General features: G+C 38.5%; 1 non-coding gene across 1 annotated transcript; it reads right to left on the bottom strand.

Moving 5' to 3' along the window:
• Positions 1-8,536: 8,536 nt before the first annotated feature.
• On the bottom strand, positions 8,537-8,647 carry LOC128655131 (U5 spliceosomal RNA). The gene has a single exon (XR_008401681.1). It is a non-coding gene; the product is annotated as a U5 spliceosomal RNA (small nuclear RNA).
• Between the last annotated feature and the right edge of the window lie 6,666 nt (positions 8,648-15,313).

The raw sequence follows: 15,313 nt of genomic DNA, 5'->3' as shown, positions 1-15,313 counted from the left end.
ACGCTTGACTTTTCTCAGTTCATGGGCAGTTATTTTGCGCCTTGGTTTTTCCACACGCTTCTTGCGACCCTGTTGACTATTTTGAATGAAACGCTTGATTGTTCGATGATCACGCTTCAGAAGCTTTGCAATTTTAAGAGTGCTGCATCCCTCTGCAAGATATCTCACTATTTTTGACTTTTCTGAGCCTGTCAAGTCCTTCTTTTGACCCATTTTGCCAAAGGAAAGGAAGTTGCCTAATAATTATGCACACCTGATATAGGGTGTTGATGTCATTAGACCACACCCCTTCTCATTACAGAGATGCACATCACCTAATATGCTTAATTGGTAGTAAGCTTTCGAGCCTATACAGCTTGGAGTAAGACAACATGCATAAAGAGGATGATGTGGTCAAAATACTCATTTGCCTAATAATTCTGCACTCCCTGTATATATATATATATATATATATATATATACACAGTGGGGCAAAAAAGTATTTAGTCAACCACCAATTGTGCTCCCACTTAAGAAGATGAGAGAAATATATCCTTTGTTGGCAATGACAGAGGTCAAACGTTTTCTGTAAGTCTTCACAAGGTTGTCACACACTGTTGCTGGTATGTTGGCCCATTCCTGCATGCAGATCTCCTCTAGAGCAGTGATGTTTTGGGGCTGTCGCTGGGCAACATGGACTTTCAACTCCCTCCAAAGGTTTTCTATGGGGTTGAGATCATTGCCCGGGCGGTGTGTTTGGGATCATTGTGTACATGAAAGACCCAGCCACGTTTCATCTTCAATGCCCTTGCTGATGGAAGGAGGTTTGCACTCAAAATCTCACAATACATGGCCCCATTCATTCTTTCATGTACACGGATCAGTCATCCTGTTCCCTTTGCAGAGAAACAGCCCCAAAGCATGATGTTGCCACCCCCATGCTTCATAGTAGGTATGGTGTTCTTTGGTTGCAACTCAGCATTCTCTCTCCTCCAAACACGACGAGTTGTGTTTCTACCAAACAGTTCTACTTTGGTTTCATCTGACCATATGACATTCTCCCAATCCGCTTCTGGATCATCCAAATGCTCTCTAGCATACTTCAGACGGGCCCGGAACTGTACTGGCTTAAGCAGGGGGACGCGTCTGGCACTGCAGGATCTGAGTCCCTGGCGGCGTAGTGTGTTACTGATGGTAGAATTTGTTACGTTGGTCCCAGCTCTCTGCAGGTCATTGACTTGGTCCCCCCCATGTGGTTCTGGGATGTTTGCTCACTGTTCTTGTGATCATTTTGACTCCACGGGGTGAGATCTTGCGTGGAGCCCCAGATCAAGGGAGATTATCAGAGGTATGTCTTCCATTTTCTAATTATTGCTCCCACAGTTGATTTATTCACACCAAGCTGCTTGCCTATTGCAGATTCAGTCTTCCCAGCCTGGTGCAGGTCTACAATTTTGTTTCTGGTGTCCTTCGACAGCTCTTTGGTCTTCACCATAGTTTGGAGTGTGACTGTTTGAGGTTGTGGACAGGTGTCTTTTATACTGCTAACAAGTTCCAACAGGTGCCATTAATACAGGTAATGAGTGGAGGACAGAGAAGCCTCTTAAAGAAGACGATACAGGTCTGTGAGAGACAGTAATCTTGCTTGTTTGTAGGTGACCAAATACTTATTTTCCACCATAATATGCAAATAAATTCTTTCCAAATAGACAATGTGATTGTCTGGATTTGTTTCCACATTTTGTCTCTCATAGTTGAGGTATACCTATGATGAAAATTACAGGCCTCTCTCATCTTCTTAAGTGGGAGAACTTGCACAATTGGTAGCTGACTAAATACTTTTTTGCCCCACTGTATATGTATATATATATATATATATATATATATATATATATATATATATATATATACCTAGTTTTTGGATCCAAGCACTCACTGTACGTTGAATTGCCTGGGTGCACTCTATGGTAGATAGGTAGAAACTTTTCATGTAGAGAAGAGGCGCACACAGGACTTAAATAACATAAGTTTTATTATTTCATTAATTCAGTCAACGTTTCGGTCCTCACAGGGACCTTTGTCAAGACTGTTCTATATGAAAAAATACAGAAGAATACAGAAAATACGAGTTCCACAAAGAGTAAAAACACATCACTAGACAAGACTAACTAACATAAAACAGCTTGTACAAGGCAAAGGAAAGAAACTAAAAAAAGATAATAAAGAAAAAAGACAAAGAAAAAATTTGATTCCTAGAATATATTTAAGTACATAGTAGAAAGTAGTGTCATGAGCAAAGTGCAATGAATCCCACAGTTCATGGTGGAGAATGTTAACTACGGTCTAGAACCTTATAGACAGAGGTTGTATATTAACATACAGATAGCATTTAGAAAAGAACATTGCATTTCATGTAAATAGAAGTAATAGAGTTTCTCAGATTAACCAAGGAGACACCGAGAACAAGGTCAAACAATTATGTGCGTGACTAGTTTGCTATGCACAATACTGGTAAATGGATTTAGATCAGGCCATATAGGTGATTATTGTAAACTTAGGTATGGACAGAGGATGTCATTAACAACACAAAGTAATAGAGGACGGAGCCATAACGTTTTATTTGTGTAATATGCTGCTATAACCAGCACGTTGAAGGCCCACCTTGTTACAGTGAGTAAATCACTGATATGCTAACACATGAATAAGATACACAATATGCCTATATGTATAAGGCTAAGAGTGTGTAAATAGTTACCAAGCTTGGCCCAAGTGTATGAGCCCAAGTTAATAATAATATGACTTGTTTGTCCTGGATCTGAGATCTCTGCTACTCGGCAGTTGTAAGATTATATTTGTCCAGATGAAGGCCCAACTGAGGGCCGAAAAGTCAACCATGTATTAGTGATTCTACTAAATAAAGAAATTATTCATCTTCTAAATAAATACTGAGAGTGCCCTTCTTCTATATGGATATTTGCATTTATTGATTCTGAGGATTGCACCCAGGTCATGGCTGCTCCACCTGGTTGGAGTGCTGGGCTACAGGCTAAATAGACTTTTTATATATATTTATAGGTATAAATTTTTATACGTGCAAGAAAACTCATATAAATATAGAAATATGTATTTATAAATAAATATAATATATTATATTATGTGAAGAACATTTGAATGAGTTGGGTCGGGTTTGTGCACAAGTTGGGTGTTAGTTTTTTTCCACACTTTTTTTGCTCTATTGACTTCTGTGGGGAATACATGAACACACACGCTATATTGTAAGTTTGGCTGTTTGTGCTCGTCGGGTTAGCATGCGAGCAAAAACAGTTTACTTCCAACTCATAATACGAGTGCAAACCAACAAGTGCAAAAAGCTTACTTTAAATAGCGCTCCACTTGTAATCTGGCCCTATATCAATAATTAGACAGATTTAGTGATAAACAGTTTTTCATAATGAACTAAACCATTGACTAATTATACACTGTGAGTAGAGAAAACAAAAACACACATATATATAAAACTAACTACTAACATTAGTGAGTAGACGTGTGCATTCAGAGGTTTTGGATGCCACTGAATGTGGATGAAGACAGCCGTTTGTGGCATTCAACCCTTTTCGGAGTCAGATTTATTCTTGTGAGAGTTCAAGACACTAAGATCTGTGCAATTCCATATCCTAGTGTGTTGCACTTTCACAAGAATAAATATGACTTCCAAAAGGGCCGAATGCCGCAAGTGGCCCCCTTCTTCCTCATTAAGAGGCATCCAAAACTTCCAAATGCACATGCCAAATGGTGATAGCTTTCTGCCCCTATGTGTGTGTGTATATATATATATATATATATATATATATATATATATATATATATATATATATATATATATACATAAAAATATATAATAAATATAAAATTTCAGTTTTCTGTTTGACTGGGTTGCTGTTGCCTTTAGATTTATGTTCTAAAAATAAAAGTTTTGCACCTTTTTTTCTCAGGTCCACCCAGTTTAAAGAATCTGTGAAAGTATAATTAAGTTGTGTCTTGCATTCTATGCACTTTGACAGATTATGGAAGATTAAACCTTGCTAAATCCTTTTTTTTTTCTTTCTTTATCAGACATAATTTGTATTAAAAGGATATGGTTTGTATCAAATTACAGTTAAATCAATATCTTTGAATTCTGGTACTCTCAAATAAGTATTTGTCTTTACATTTCTTTGCCAACAAAAGAAATAAAGTATTAAACAACTTATGCTTGAAGTAAAACAGTATAGGTCTATTTTGCTTGTACTTGCTTGTGTGACAAAAATGTGATTATTGGTTTTATTCTTATTGTTTGAGTTGCAGAGTTTTGAATGACAAACAAATAAAATAAGTTTGTTAAATCCACTAAATAAAAAACAAATAATAGACTCCTAAAATAAATATTAAACAATAAAATGCTATGCAAATAGTGCACAGACCAGAAAGTATAATTTAAGGTATATAGGGAAAAAAGGCAAATAAATACAAATTTACATTTTCTAAAAATCCTGGTTTATAGTAATTTGTTCTGTTTATTTAGCATATAATAGGAGAGGTGGCTATTACAGTTCTCGCAAAAACATGTATGTTTGCAGAATACTGAACAGTGCAACGTTCACGCTCAATAAAGCTGGCTGTGTTCAATTTCTTGTAATTTGTACTCAATATTTTTCACATAGTAAATTGTATCTAAATTCTTTTCTTTCCAAGTGATGCTATAAATATTTTCTTACCAGCAAGACATTATGGGCCAGATAAATTGTTTATCGTGAGGTTTTGCACTCGTCGTGCTTACCGCTCGTATTACGAGTTGAAAGTAAATGTGATCGCTTGAGCGCAATTGCGATTTATGCTAGAATGATTACCACGACTTCAGAGCTCTGGTTAACTGTTTTGCGAAACAAAAAAGTTGCACAAAATACATTACAAAGTATAGTTACACTCATAATAACACTATCTAATAAAAATTATTTAAAAAAATATTGCACACAAAAGAAAATTTATGCTTACCTGATAAATTTATTTCTTTTTGGATACGATGAGTTCACGGATTTCATCCTTACTTGTGGGATATTCACCTCCTGGTCAGCAGGAGGAGGCAAAGAGCACCACAGCAGAGCTGTATAAATAGCTCCGCCCTTCCCTCCCACTCCAGTCATTCCGACCGAAGTTAGGAAGAGAAAGGAAAAGCCAAGGTGTAGAGGTGTCTGAAGTTTAACAAAAAATAAGAATAATAACCTGTCCCATAGAACAGGGCAGGCCGTGGACTCATCGTATCCAAAAATAAATAAATTTATCAGGTAAGATACGATGAGTCTACGGATTTCATCCTTACTTGTGGGATACAATATCAAAGCTATAGTACACGGATGAAAAGGGAGGGACAAGACAGGGACCTAAACAGAAGGCACCACTGCTTGAAGAACCTTTCTCCCAAAAAATAGCCTCAGCCAAAACCAAGGCATCAAGATAGTAAAATTTAGAAAAAAAGTGAAGAGAGAACCACGTTGCAGCCTTGCAAATCTGTTCAACAGAAGCATCATCTTTGAATGCCCATGAGGAAGCAACAGCCCTAGTGGAATGACTTATAATTCCTTCAGGAGACTGCTGTCCAGCAGTCTCATATACAAAACGGATGATACTCCATTAGCCAAAAGGAAAGCGAGGAAGCCGTAGCTTTCTGACCCATACGTTTCCCTGAAAAAACAACAAATAAAGGAGACAATTGACGAAAGTCCTTAGTCGCATGTAAGTAAAATTTTAAAACACTGACTACATCCAAATTGTGTAGAAGTCGCTCCTTCTGAGAAGAAGGATTAGAATATAAGAACGGAACAACAATTTCCCCTTTGTCCGTTGTACAGTAGAGTTCTTTAATGCCAAAGCATTTCTGCTCACACAGCAGATAAGCTTAGCTAGGATTAAAGTAGTGATTCATAACTATCTCAGTGAATAAACTCTTAGTTTGAAACAACCTTAGGAAGAAAACCAAGGTTAGTACATTAAACCACCTTAACTGAATGAAAAACAAGGTAAGGAGAGATAAATAGTAATGCCGAAAACTCAGACACTCTTTGAGCAAAAGAAAAGGCAACAGGAAACAAAACTTTCTACAATAATAATTTAATATCTATGAAATGCATAGGTGCAAACGGAAGCCCTCGAGGAACGAAATTCAACCTCCATAGAGGAGCAACTGATTTAAACACAGGCCTGATTCTAATCAAAGCCTGACAAAAGGATAGAATATCTGGTACATCTGGCAGACACTAGTGTAACAAAATAGATAAGACAGAGATCTGACCCCTTAGGGAACTTACTGATAACCCCTTCTCCAGTCCTTTCTTGGAGAAAAGACAAAGTCCTGGGAATCCTAACACTACTCTAGGAGTAGCCCTTGGATTCACCCAAAGAAGAAATTTGTGCCATATCTTACGGTAAATCTTACTAGACTTATGTGCCCGAATAAAGGAAGTTTTAACTTAATTAGAAAACCCTTGCTTGAACAGGACCAAGCGTTCAATCTCCAAGCAGTCAGCTGTAGAGAAACTAGATTCGGGCAACTGAAAGGACCCTGAATGAAAAGGTCCATCCTCAATGGAAGCCTCCAAGGTGGCAAAGAAGACATGTCCACCAGAACAGTATACCAAATCCTGCGAGGACACTCCAGATCAAGGAGGATCACTGACGCCCTCTCCTGTTAGATTCAAGCAATAACCCAGAAAAGGAACGCAAACGGGGAGAATACGCAGCACGCATGCGCACAAGGATACCACAGTGCCTGAACATGGCACATGTGGTATCCTTGCGCGCATGCGTGCTCGTACACGGCTCCCACTATACCCCAGCTTGCATTGCCAGCATAAAACGGACTCAAGGTTTATTCCAATCAGCTAAGACCGGATTACAAGCATTTTCCTAAAGCTGGCTAGCTTATCGGAGCTTCTCCTTTCCAACCTGCACCGGACCCGAGCAAAGCCACCTAACCGCATTGTTTTCAAGTCTGCCTGAAACTGCTGCTGCAATTTCCGTCTCACCTTGCTGAATTGCCTGTGTTTGATAGAGACATTAGGAGACGTGCCTGCAGAGCTTCATAAAGAGTCGGAATCATTGGCTACTCCCGGAACAGCTCCCACGACTGACGCTGACTGCTTGTGGATGCTGATTGGTTGACGGGCTCCGTGATCCTACGTCCCTACACACTGGAGTGTTTGTCTGTCGGGCGGCAAAAAGCCCCGTCCTGCTTCACTAGGCTTTTAAGCCGCTACTCTTGTGAGTATACTACTTACGTGCCGTCTCACTGTGTGATATATCTGTTGGCACGATACTGTCCCATGAGGCACCTCTCTTCTTCTCTATGTTCATACAGGTGTCTGTTCTAAATTCAGTAGCATGCCAATCATGGGTTATATGATGATAATTGTAACCCACCAGCGAAGAAGACCCGCTGTGTTTAACACCTAGCCACAGCTGGATTCAAATTCTCAACCTTCAGCTCTAAAATCAGAAAAGTCTACCACTAGTCCATTGTAGGACAGAGGCACCGCCGCAGTGCCCCATGGTTTTTAGAACCGCCAGAAGCGACCCCAGAACCCTTATGAAAATTCTGGGAGCTGTGGTCAGACCGAAAGGAAGAATCCCAAACTAAAAATGTTTGTCCAAAAAGACAAACCATAGGAATTCGTGATGATCTCTGTGGATAGGAAAATTAAGATATGTATTCTTTAGATCCACTGTCATCATAAAAAGACCCTCCTGGACTAATGGAAGAATGGAACGAAAAGTTTCCATCTTGCATGATGGAACTCTGAAAAACAAGTTTAGACTCTAAAAGCCTAAGATAGATCTGAATATTCCCTCCTTTTTGGCAACTTTAACCAGATGAACAAAAAATCCCCATTAAGCCAGGATCCAACAAGACCCTCTTGTATTGAAATTGTTAAAAAAAATCAAACTTAGAGCATACCTATGAGAACCAAGGCTCTAACCCTAAAGCTCAGAGAGCTGGGACAGAGAACCTCTATCCTGACCTAATCCAAGGGGGTTTCTGACTTAATAGTATCAGACAATGCATCACATCAAAATACTGCCACACTAACGACAGTGCTAAGGGTATTGAGTACGCCGTTGGTCTATATAACCTTTGAAAAACCCAACTCTTCCCTAAGGACAAAAGTGGTTCACTTATCTTTGTTGGAAACTACTCATTTCACCCTAGGTAAAGTCTGCCCAGTCCCCTTAACTAAGGTGGTTATGGGAAAACCCTCCTTAAATAAAAGGAATGTGGTCCTTCACCCTGGACGTACTAGGCCAGATTACATCAGGATAGTGCTCGAACAAATACTCGAACACTATGGGTTTGTGGCATAAAAATGAGTATTACCAACATACTCCCAAAGGCCTAAAAGGAAGAAGATGCATAGAAAAAAAAAAGGAAGTGCAATATTTTAATGAAAAATTGATCCAAAAGAAACGTTAGTGTCACTTTTAAACGTAACATAAATTTATGTGTGTATAAATTCCACTTGAAACACAAAGCTGAAATACTTAAACAGCTGGAATGTATCAAATACTCAAGGTTGTTTCCCCCCACGAAAATCTTTAGAAAAAGCAAAAGATTTATGCAATCTGAAGAGAGACAGAGTAGTACTGTGACTTGAAATGACATGTAAAGCAAAAAGTAAAGGAACACCATCACTATGTTTTTGCATCAAAAATTAAAATGTGCTGTTATATGAGGCGTATAACACAGAACCCCCAGACTTCAACTTAACCTATAGGAATCAGTCTGTAATTGGATGGGATACTGACAGACAACATACATCCGGATTAGTTATAACCCTCTTACATACTACATGTCTTTAAAGCTTCTCTGCTAAACGCCTAACGCAGCAGAGAACAATAGCCAGCTCACTGAAAAACATTCACCCATAAAGAGAGCAAAGCCTCTCAACTATACGCAATAATACAGCAGAGAAGGCATCTGGCGTCCATCCTAGAATTTTGTACAAAAAGGCGTGCAAACAAAGGCGCGAACCATAGCTCCGCCCATCATGGGCGCATCAAGTAAAATCCAGTAAAATCTCCCGGTCTGCTAATTCGAACAAAATGAAGCTGTCGGGTGAACCACTCTCATAGACATGTATGAAAAATAAACAAAACCCCCTTAGTCAGCTTGCAAAGTAATACCAGCTGTAGGGAACGGTGAACAAGTCATATAAACCCTTTCAAGGAATTCTCCCTGTCAGATGCCTCTTTAAGCCGTAGGGAGTGGTGACATGTAAAACACATTTCATGCATAATCAAATAAATCTCCACTGTCGGCCGTCTTATTTGATAATATAACATTTTGTATGTGCAATAAAATAAGCCACCCTGTCGGCTGTTAGACTTGTTTCATCTTTTAACACCTTTCAGTGAGAAATTATCTATATTTGCCACATGTGCCATTACCTATAAACATGCAATTATGTCTATGTACTTAAACAGCATTGTGTGGTGGGAAATTGGCATTCTAAGAGTGAGTGCAGGATTACTGAGCGGGGCTGACAAAGCCAGCAGGATAGAACTGTACCACAAAAACAAGGAAGCATTCCTATGGAGCTAACATTTACATTATGAATCCTGTCTGAGTGATAGATCATTACTATCAATGTATTCTTAGTTAATATTTACACAATAAAGAGTAGATCAGCTAGTAACAAACCAAATATTTCCAAGGAATAGAATTACAGTCCTTACCAATATGTTAAAGTTGAAAGTGATTACTTCTCACGGGCAATGTGTTGAAACCTGACTTCTCACAGTATAAAGTAACAGAGCTTTCATTTTACCATATAGTTTCACATTCTTTACACACTACAAGGTAACATAAAGCACAACGATTTATTAAGCATTCAGTAAAAGGGCTTTAACACCAGCATACAATGCAGAAAGTTACTCAATGCAACATGTAATGTTCTCAGGGTACCAGGTACTAGACAGACACCTGAAATGTAAAATGAATCACACCTTTATTAAAAAAATAACAAAAAAAATGATGAGTCCAAAAACCAAATGACAAGCTCAGAGTCAAAGCCAGAGCGGGTATTCAAACAAGCCGGTTCAGGAACCAAAGCAAGTAGTCAGACAAGCGGAGGTCAGGAACACAAAGATCAGCAAAGTCAGGTACATGCCAGAGATCAGGAACCAGACAGGGCGTCAAACAAGTCAGGTTATACACAGAGACAGGAACTCACAGAGAATCAGAGATAATGCAAGGGCAAAGGCAGACTGAACTGAGGCACTTAAATAGTAAGGACATCATTATTCTGGGACTGCAACCTGTCTCTCACTGATTATGTTCTCCAGTTTGGCCATACGAGTAAGCCTGGGTGTAGTGTGCAGCGTTACACACTCTGCTTCAGGCAAGGAGAAAACACAGGTGAGTCTGAAATGGCAGCCAAGACAGAAAGCTGCAAACAACAAGCGAAGTCAGGGTGAAATCCTGACAAATGCACACAACAGGATAAGTAACAGTTCCTCAATGCAGCATGTAATACACATCGTCATCATGAGAGTAACATATCCTTAAAGGCAGAATGTAATACACATCATTTACATATTATACATTAAGGGACATATAACCCATCTTTTTCTGCACAAAAAGCCAAGGCTAGAATATCACGTGCACATTTACGTATACCCCATAGAAGTCAATGAAGTAAAAAAAAAGTGGAAAAAAACCTAGCACCCAACTCACATTCCAATGTTCTTCATTGTGGAATAAACTCCCTCAAAAGGTAGTAATGACAAACACTGTGGGGGACTTTAAAAATGCCTGGAACAAGCATAAGGCTATCCTATGAACTAGATAAGTTTATACTTTTAGGTAAAATTGGGCAGACTTGCTGGGCCTATGGTTCTTATCTGCCGTCAATATCTATGTTTCTATATACAAGAATATGTTCTATTTATTCATAAATACATATGTCTCTCTCTCTCTATATATATATATATATAATTATATCTTTTATTGCAATATACATCTATAACTATTTATATAGATGATTATAAATAGGTATAGATATATACATACATATATATATATATATATATATATATATATATATATATATATATATATATATATATATATATATATATATATATATATAAGCAAACAAAAGATGCACTCACAGGTCTTTTTCACTCACGAAGGATTTAATGGAACGTTTTCGAGGTTCAAAACCCCTTCATCAGCATACAAAGGTGTAAAAAACAAGCTTATTTATAGTGTATAGTGTAACAAAGAAATACACAAACCTAGTGATCTCCAAAAGTGCGCCAAATGTTCCATGTTTGGAACGCATACTGCGTTCCACAGTGATTGCCGAAACCGGAAGTTCAATTACATCACTTCTGGTTTTCGCCAGTGGTAACAAAATTGTATTAACTTGATCTTGAGTGTATCAAATACAATTTAGACATACCAAGCATAAAAAACAAATTACATATAAGTATCAACATATAAAAATCAATATGTGGGACCTAAACAGGGGGCGGAGCCAACTACAGAGGAGCCAAGACGCATATCTTGTGTGCTCCCGCAGAATTTATGAATATTAGATAAATAAGGGCACAGAATTTATATTTCTGGGTTAAGTTCTGGACTTAAATTTATGAAAGGAGTGTGCAGTCAACTGGACGATTAGTTACATGTGATTTTAGACATTTCCTACAATAATTTTGGTCTGGGCCTGTATCATCTATCGCGACCACGAGGTAGGAGAAGTGCTTGCACTATATCCATAGCTTGCCTTACACGGAACCATTTACTACTGAAACAAATATGGCAATCTCATATGAAATCGTACTGAAGTGCCTAGAAGATTTGGAGGAGAAGATGTGCTCTAACTTTACTGACTTGACGCTGGTAATCAGAGATCAGCTTGGAGGAGGCGTACGATCGGATATTAAACAGATGGCGGACATAAATACCTATGTGAATGGTGAGACCGCCTTACTAGCTGAAAAAATACTGTCCACTGAGACGGGAGCTGAACCTACGGAGCAAACTACTGCAAAGCAGTTGACTGTCCCTGTGGGGCAGATAACATGCACGGAACCGGCTCATGTGGAGTTCCCTTTGCATGAGACTAATCTGCACGTAAACACAGGCATCACTCTGAAGAGGAGCTTTCCAGCTCCATTGGGCATAGATAAGCAGTGGCGGGTCAAAATGTCGCTACCCCCTAACTTCACACCGCTGACTGGAGAACAGCATCCTAATGAAGAAGTCCCGTGTACGGGTATTGCTGAGGCTGCAGTCTCTTTGGAGCTCACAGCAGAAGCTTACAGCGCTATGCCGCCGACGGTAATATCTAGCACTGGACGTTTATCGGCCACTTCAGCTGGGGTCATTCAAGTACCCGGTAACACTGCTTTGAAGTTTGGCGCGGCAGTGATCCTATCGACATCTAAGGCCATATCCTCCAGCCTAGAACATCTACTTGGGGACACTATAAACACCACCTTGAGCCTAGCGGGCTGCGTGCTATACCGGAGACTTGGTATAGCTACTACTGCCTCTACAAATACAAATCTAACACTGTACATTAGAGCAGGTATAGGGTGAGGCTCTCCTGAGCATGTATAATAAAGGCTATATTCACTGTACCGTGATTTGCCTATTAATGCTGTTGCCCGGATGCTTCCATTTCTATGAACTGAGTTTGCCATTGTTTGTAGAAAGGGGTATATTCTAACTTTGAATTTTGCTATTTTTTTCATGTCTGAACTCTTAGCATAGAACCTCCATGCTTGAAATGTTTATATGCTGTTTGTAGTTTGATCGTGTATATAGCTGTGCACTCATCTGCAGTGAGAATTGTGCCATGCCATTCCTTGCATTTATATTTGACTACTCGACATTGCTAAGAAAATTTTATAATGGGCTACATTTAGTTGATAAGCTAGATTTAAATGTTGAATACTATAGCCATATACAGTTGTTGTTATGTATCGTAAATTCTACATGATACCCACTAGCAGGTCTCAAGTACATACTATTCCTTGTTTCCTGTTGGCTCTTGTGTCTTATACATGATCTGTTATCTTGCCAGAACACCACTCTATATACCCTCAATGACTAGTTGTATACTCTATACCAGACCTAGCATTATATAGGTTATATTCATACTACCCTAAGCCACACTTGCACTGAGATCAGGTAAGAAGAGGCTTATTATGTGACAAATATGGATTTAGACTTAATTTGTATATATATCAGTCACCTTGAAATATAGCTCTATGTACCCCCGTTATGGCATAGTTAAGTATTCTCTCCCTACTTTAAATTGTGTCTTGCCTATAGCTAGAGTAGCGTGGTGCAGACCTTCATTATCATTCTCTAGAAGACTGAGCATTACTTAAAGAATTTCTGCATAATTACGCCCTGCTCAAACCTTCCTGTGTCATGCAGTTTAATGTTGAGTCTTTGTATGGATATTATGACAACAGCATCCTATTACATGACGTACAGGACATGATGCCAGCAAAATTTTCTATTGGCTCTTACACTCTAGTTTACATATTACAAAATATGGTTTATCTATTACTTAAATGTGACATTATATCATTACCTTCTTTTGTATAGGGTAAAGGAGTCATCTAGACTCTATCTATTCAATACTGCACCCCCTTATGGGAAAAAATTAAGCATAAGTTATTATAGGAATTTAACATAGGGAGCTTTCTCTGAGAAAGCATGACATCTGCTGTTGATCCTGCATGTAACTAGATAGTCCCTGACAGGGTTTAAAATTGTTAACTTGCCTCAGACTTTATTTATATATGGTAATTGCTAATAATATATCAATAATACCCCCCATAGACCTTTAATAACTTGGGTATAGGAGGTTAAGTTCTATATTATATTGCTCTGTCTACTGCTCTGTATTAGATATAATATTTATTACCCTAAAAATCTGAGCATTACCTAAATAATTTCTGCCTTAATACACCTTACTTATACCTTCCTGTGTCATGCAGCCTACTGTTTAGTCTCTATACTAATATTGTAACAACTATATGCAAGGTACATTTGTCACCTACTATGTATGTATGAGTATTTGAGTGTATAATATACTCAAGGAGTCATGCCCAGATTTGTTCAGTGTCCCACACTGGTTGTTTAGACAGATGCAATCACCCCCTCTTATTGATGTTATATATTAACCTGTTTAGTATTAAGGCCTGTGTTGCGAGTACAACTCTCTACATTAGTTATAATATTTATCACTCTAAAAAACTGAGCTTTACTTAAATAGTTTTTGCCTTAATTTACCTTACTTATACCTTCCTGTGTCATGCAGCTTACTGTTTAATCTCTATACTACTATTGTAACAACCATATGCAAGGTATATTTATCACCTACTATATGTGTATGAGTATTTGAGTGTATAATATAAACAAGGTGTCATGCCCAGGTCTGTTCCGTGTCCCACACAGGTTATTCAGACAGATGCAATCACTCCTTCTTATTGCTGTTATATTTTAACCAATTTACTATTAAGGCCTGTGTTACGAGTACAGCTTCTATTAAGAAATAAAAATAAAATAAAAAAATAAAGAGTTTCTATTAGGTCTTGACAGCGTGTATACTCCCCCTGTCTAAGTAAAGTAAGCCAATAGGGGTACATTTCATCTACTCTGCTCTGTGGTCAAGACCAATCTACTCTCACAATCTCCTGGCTCGTGGTTTATATAGGGTTAAAGCCATTCTACGCCCTGATAATGCCCCTATTTTAGCTAACTTCCCTTCAACATTATTGATACAATCATACCAATAAAGGAGAAGCCTATCGACAGGGAATACCCTAATTCGCTATTTATTAGATTTAGTAATCCCTAGTCAGCCCTGGGACTCCCCCTCCCTGGACATTTCTATTCTCCCAGCTCATACTTTAAACCTTAAACTTTGCATACTCAAATAAGGCTCCGCCCCCCCCCTCCCTCCCTCTCTCTTTCCTATATGTATAGCGGTGCTTACCCGCTGAATATCCCCCCCCCCTAGATATCTCAGCCCAAAAGTGGCTGATGCATAAGCCAACTCTCCACAGCTTGACTTCTCTGACCTGGATACTCTATTCATTATTTTCTATAGTACTGTGGAGACCATATATTAAACAGATAACATAAAATGAAGTTGTATTCCATTTCGCCTAAGCTTATTGTCTATTTTTCAGCTTACGATTTGATATGTAATTATATTAGTACATGTATATCTTGTTTTTTCTCTTCCCAAAAATATCAATCTATAGACAATGTATT

This window comes from Bombina bombina, chromosome 3, assembly GCF_027579735.1.
Source record: "Bombina bombina isolate aBomBom1 chromosome 3, aBomBom1.pri, whole genome shotgun sequence".
In the NCBI taxonomy this organism is placed as follows: Eukaryota; Metazoa; Chordata; class Amphibia; order Anura; family Bombinatoridae; genus Bombina; species Bombina bombina.
Note: the sequence above shows the minus strand (reverse complement) of the source record. Positions and strands in the feature narration are given on the sequence as shown.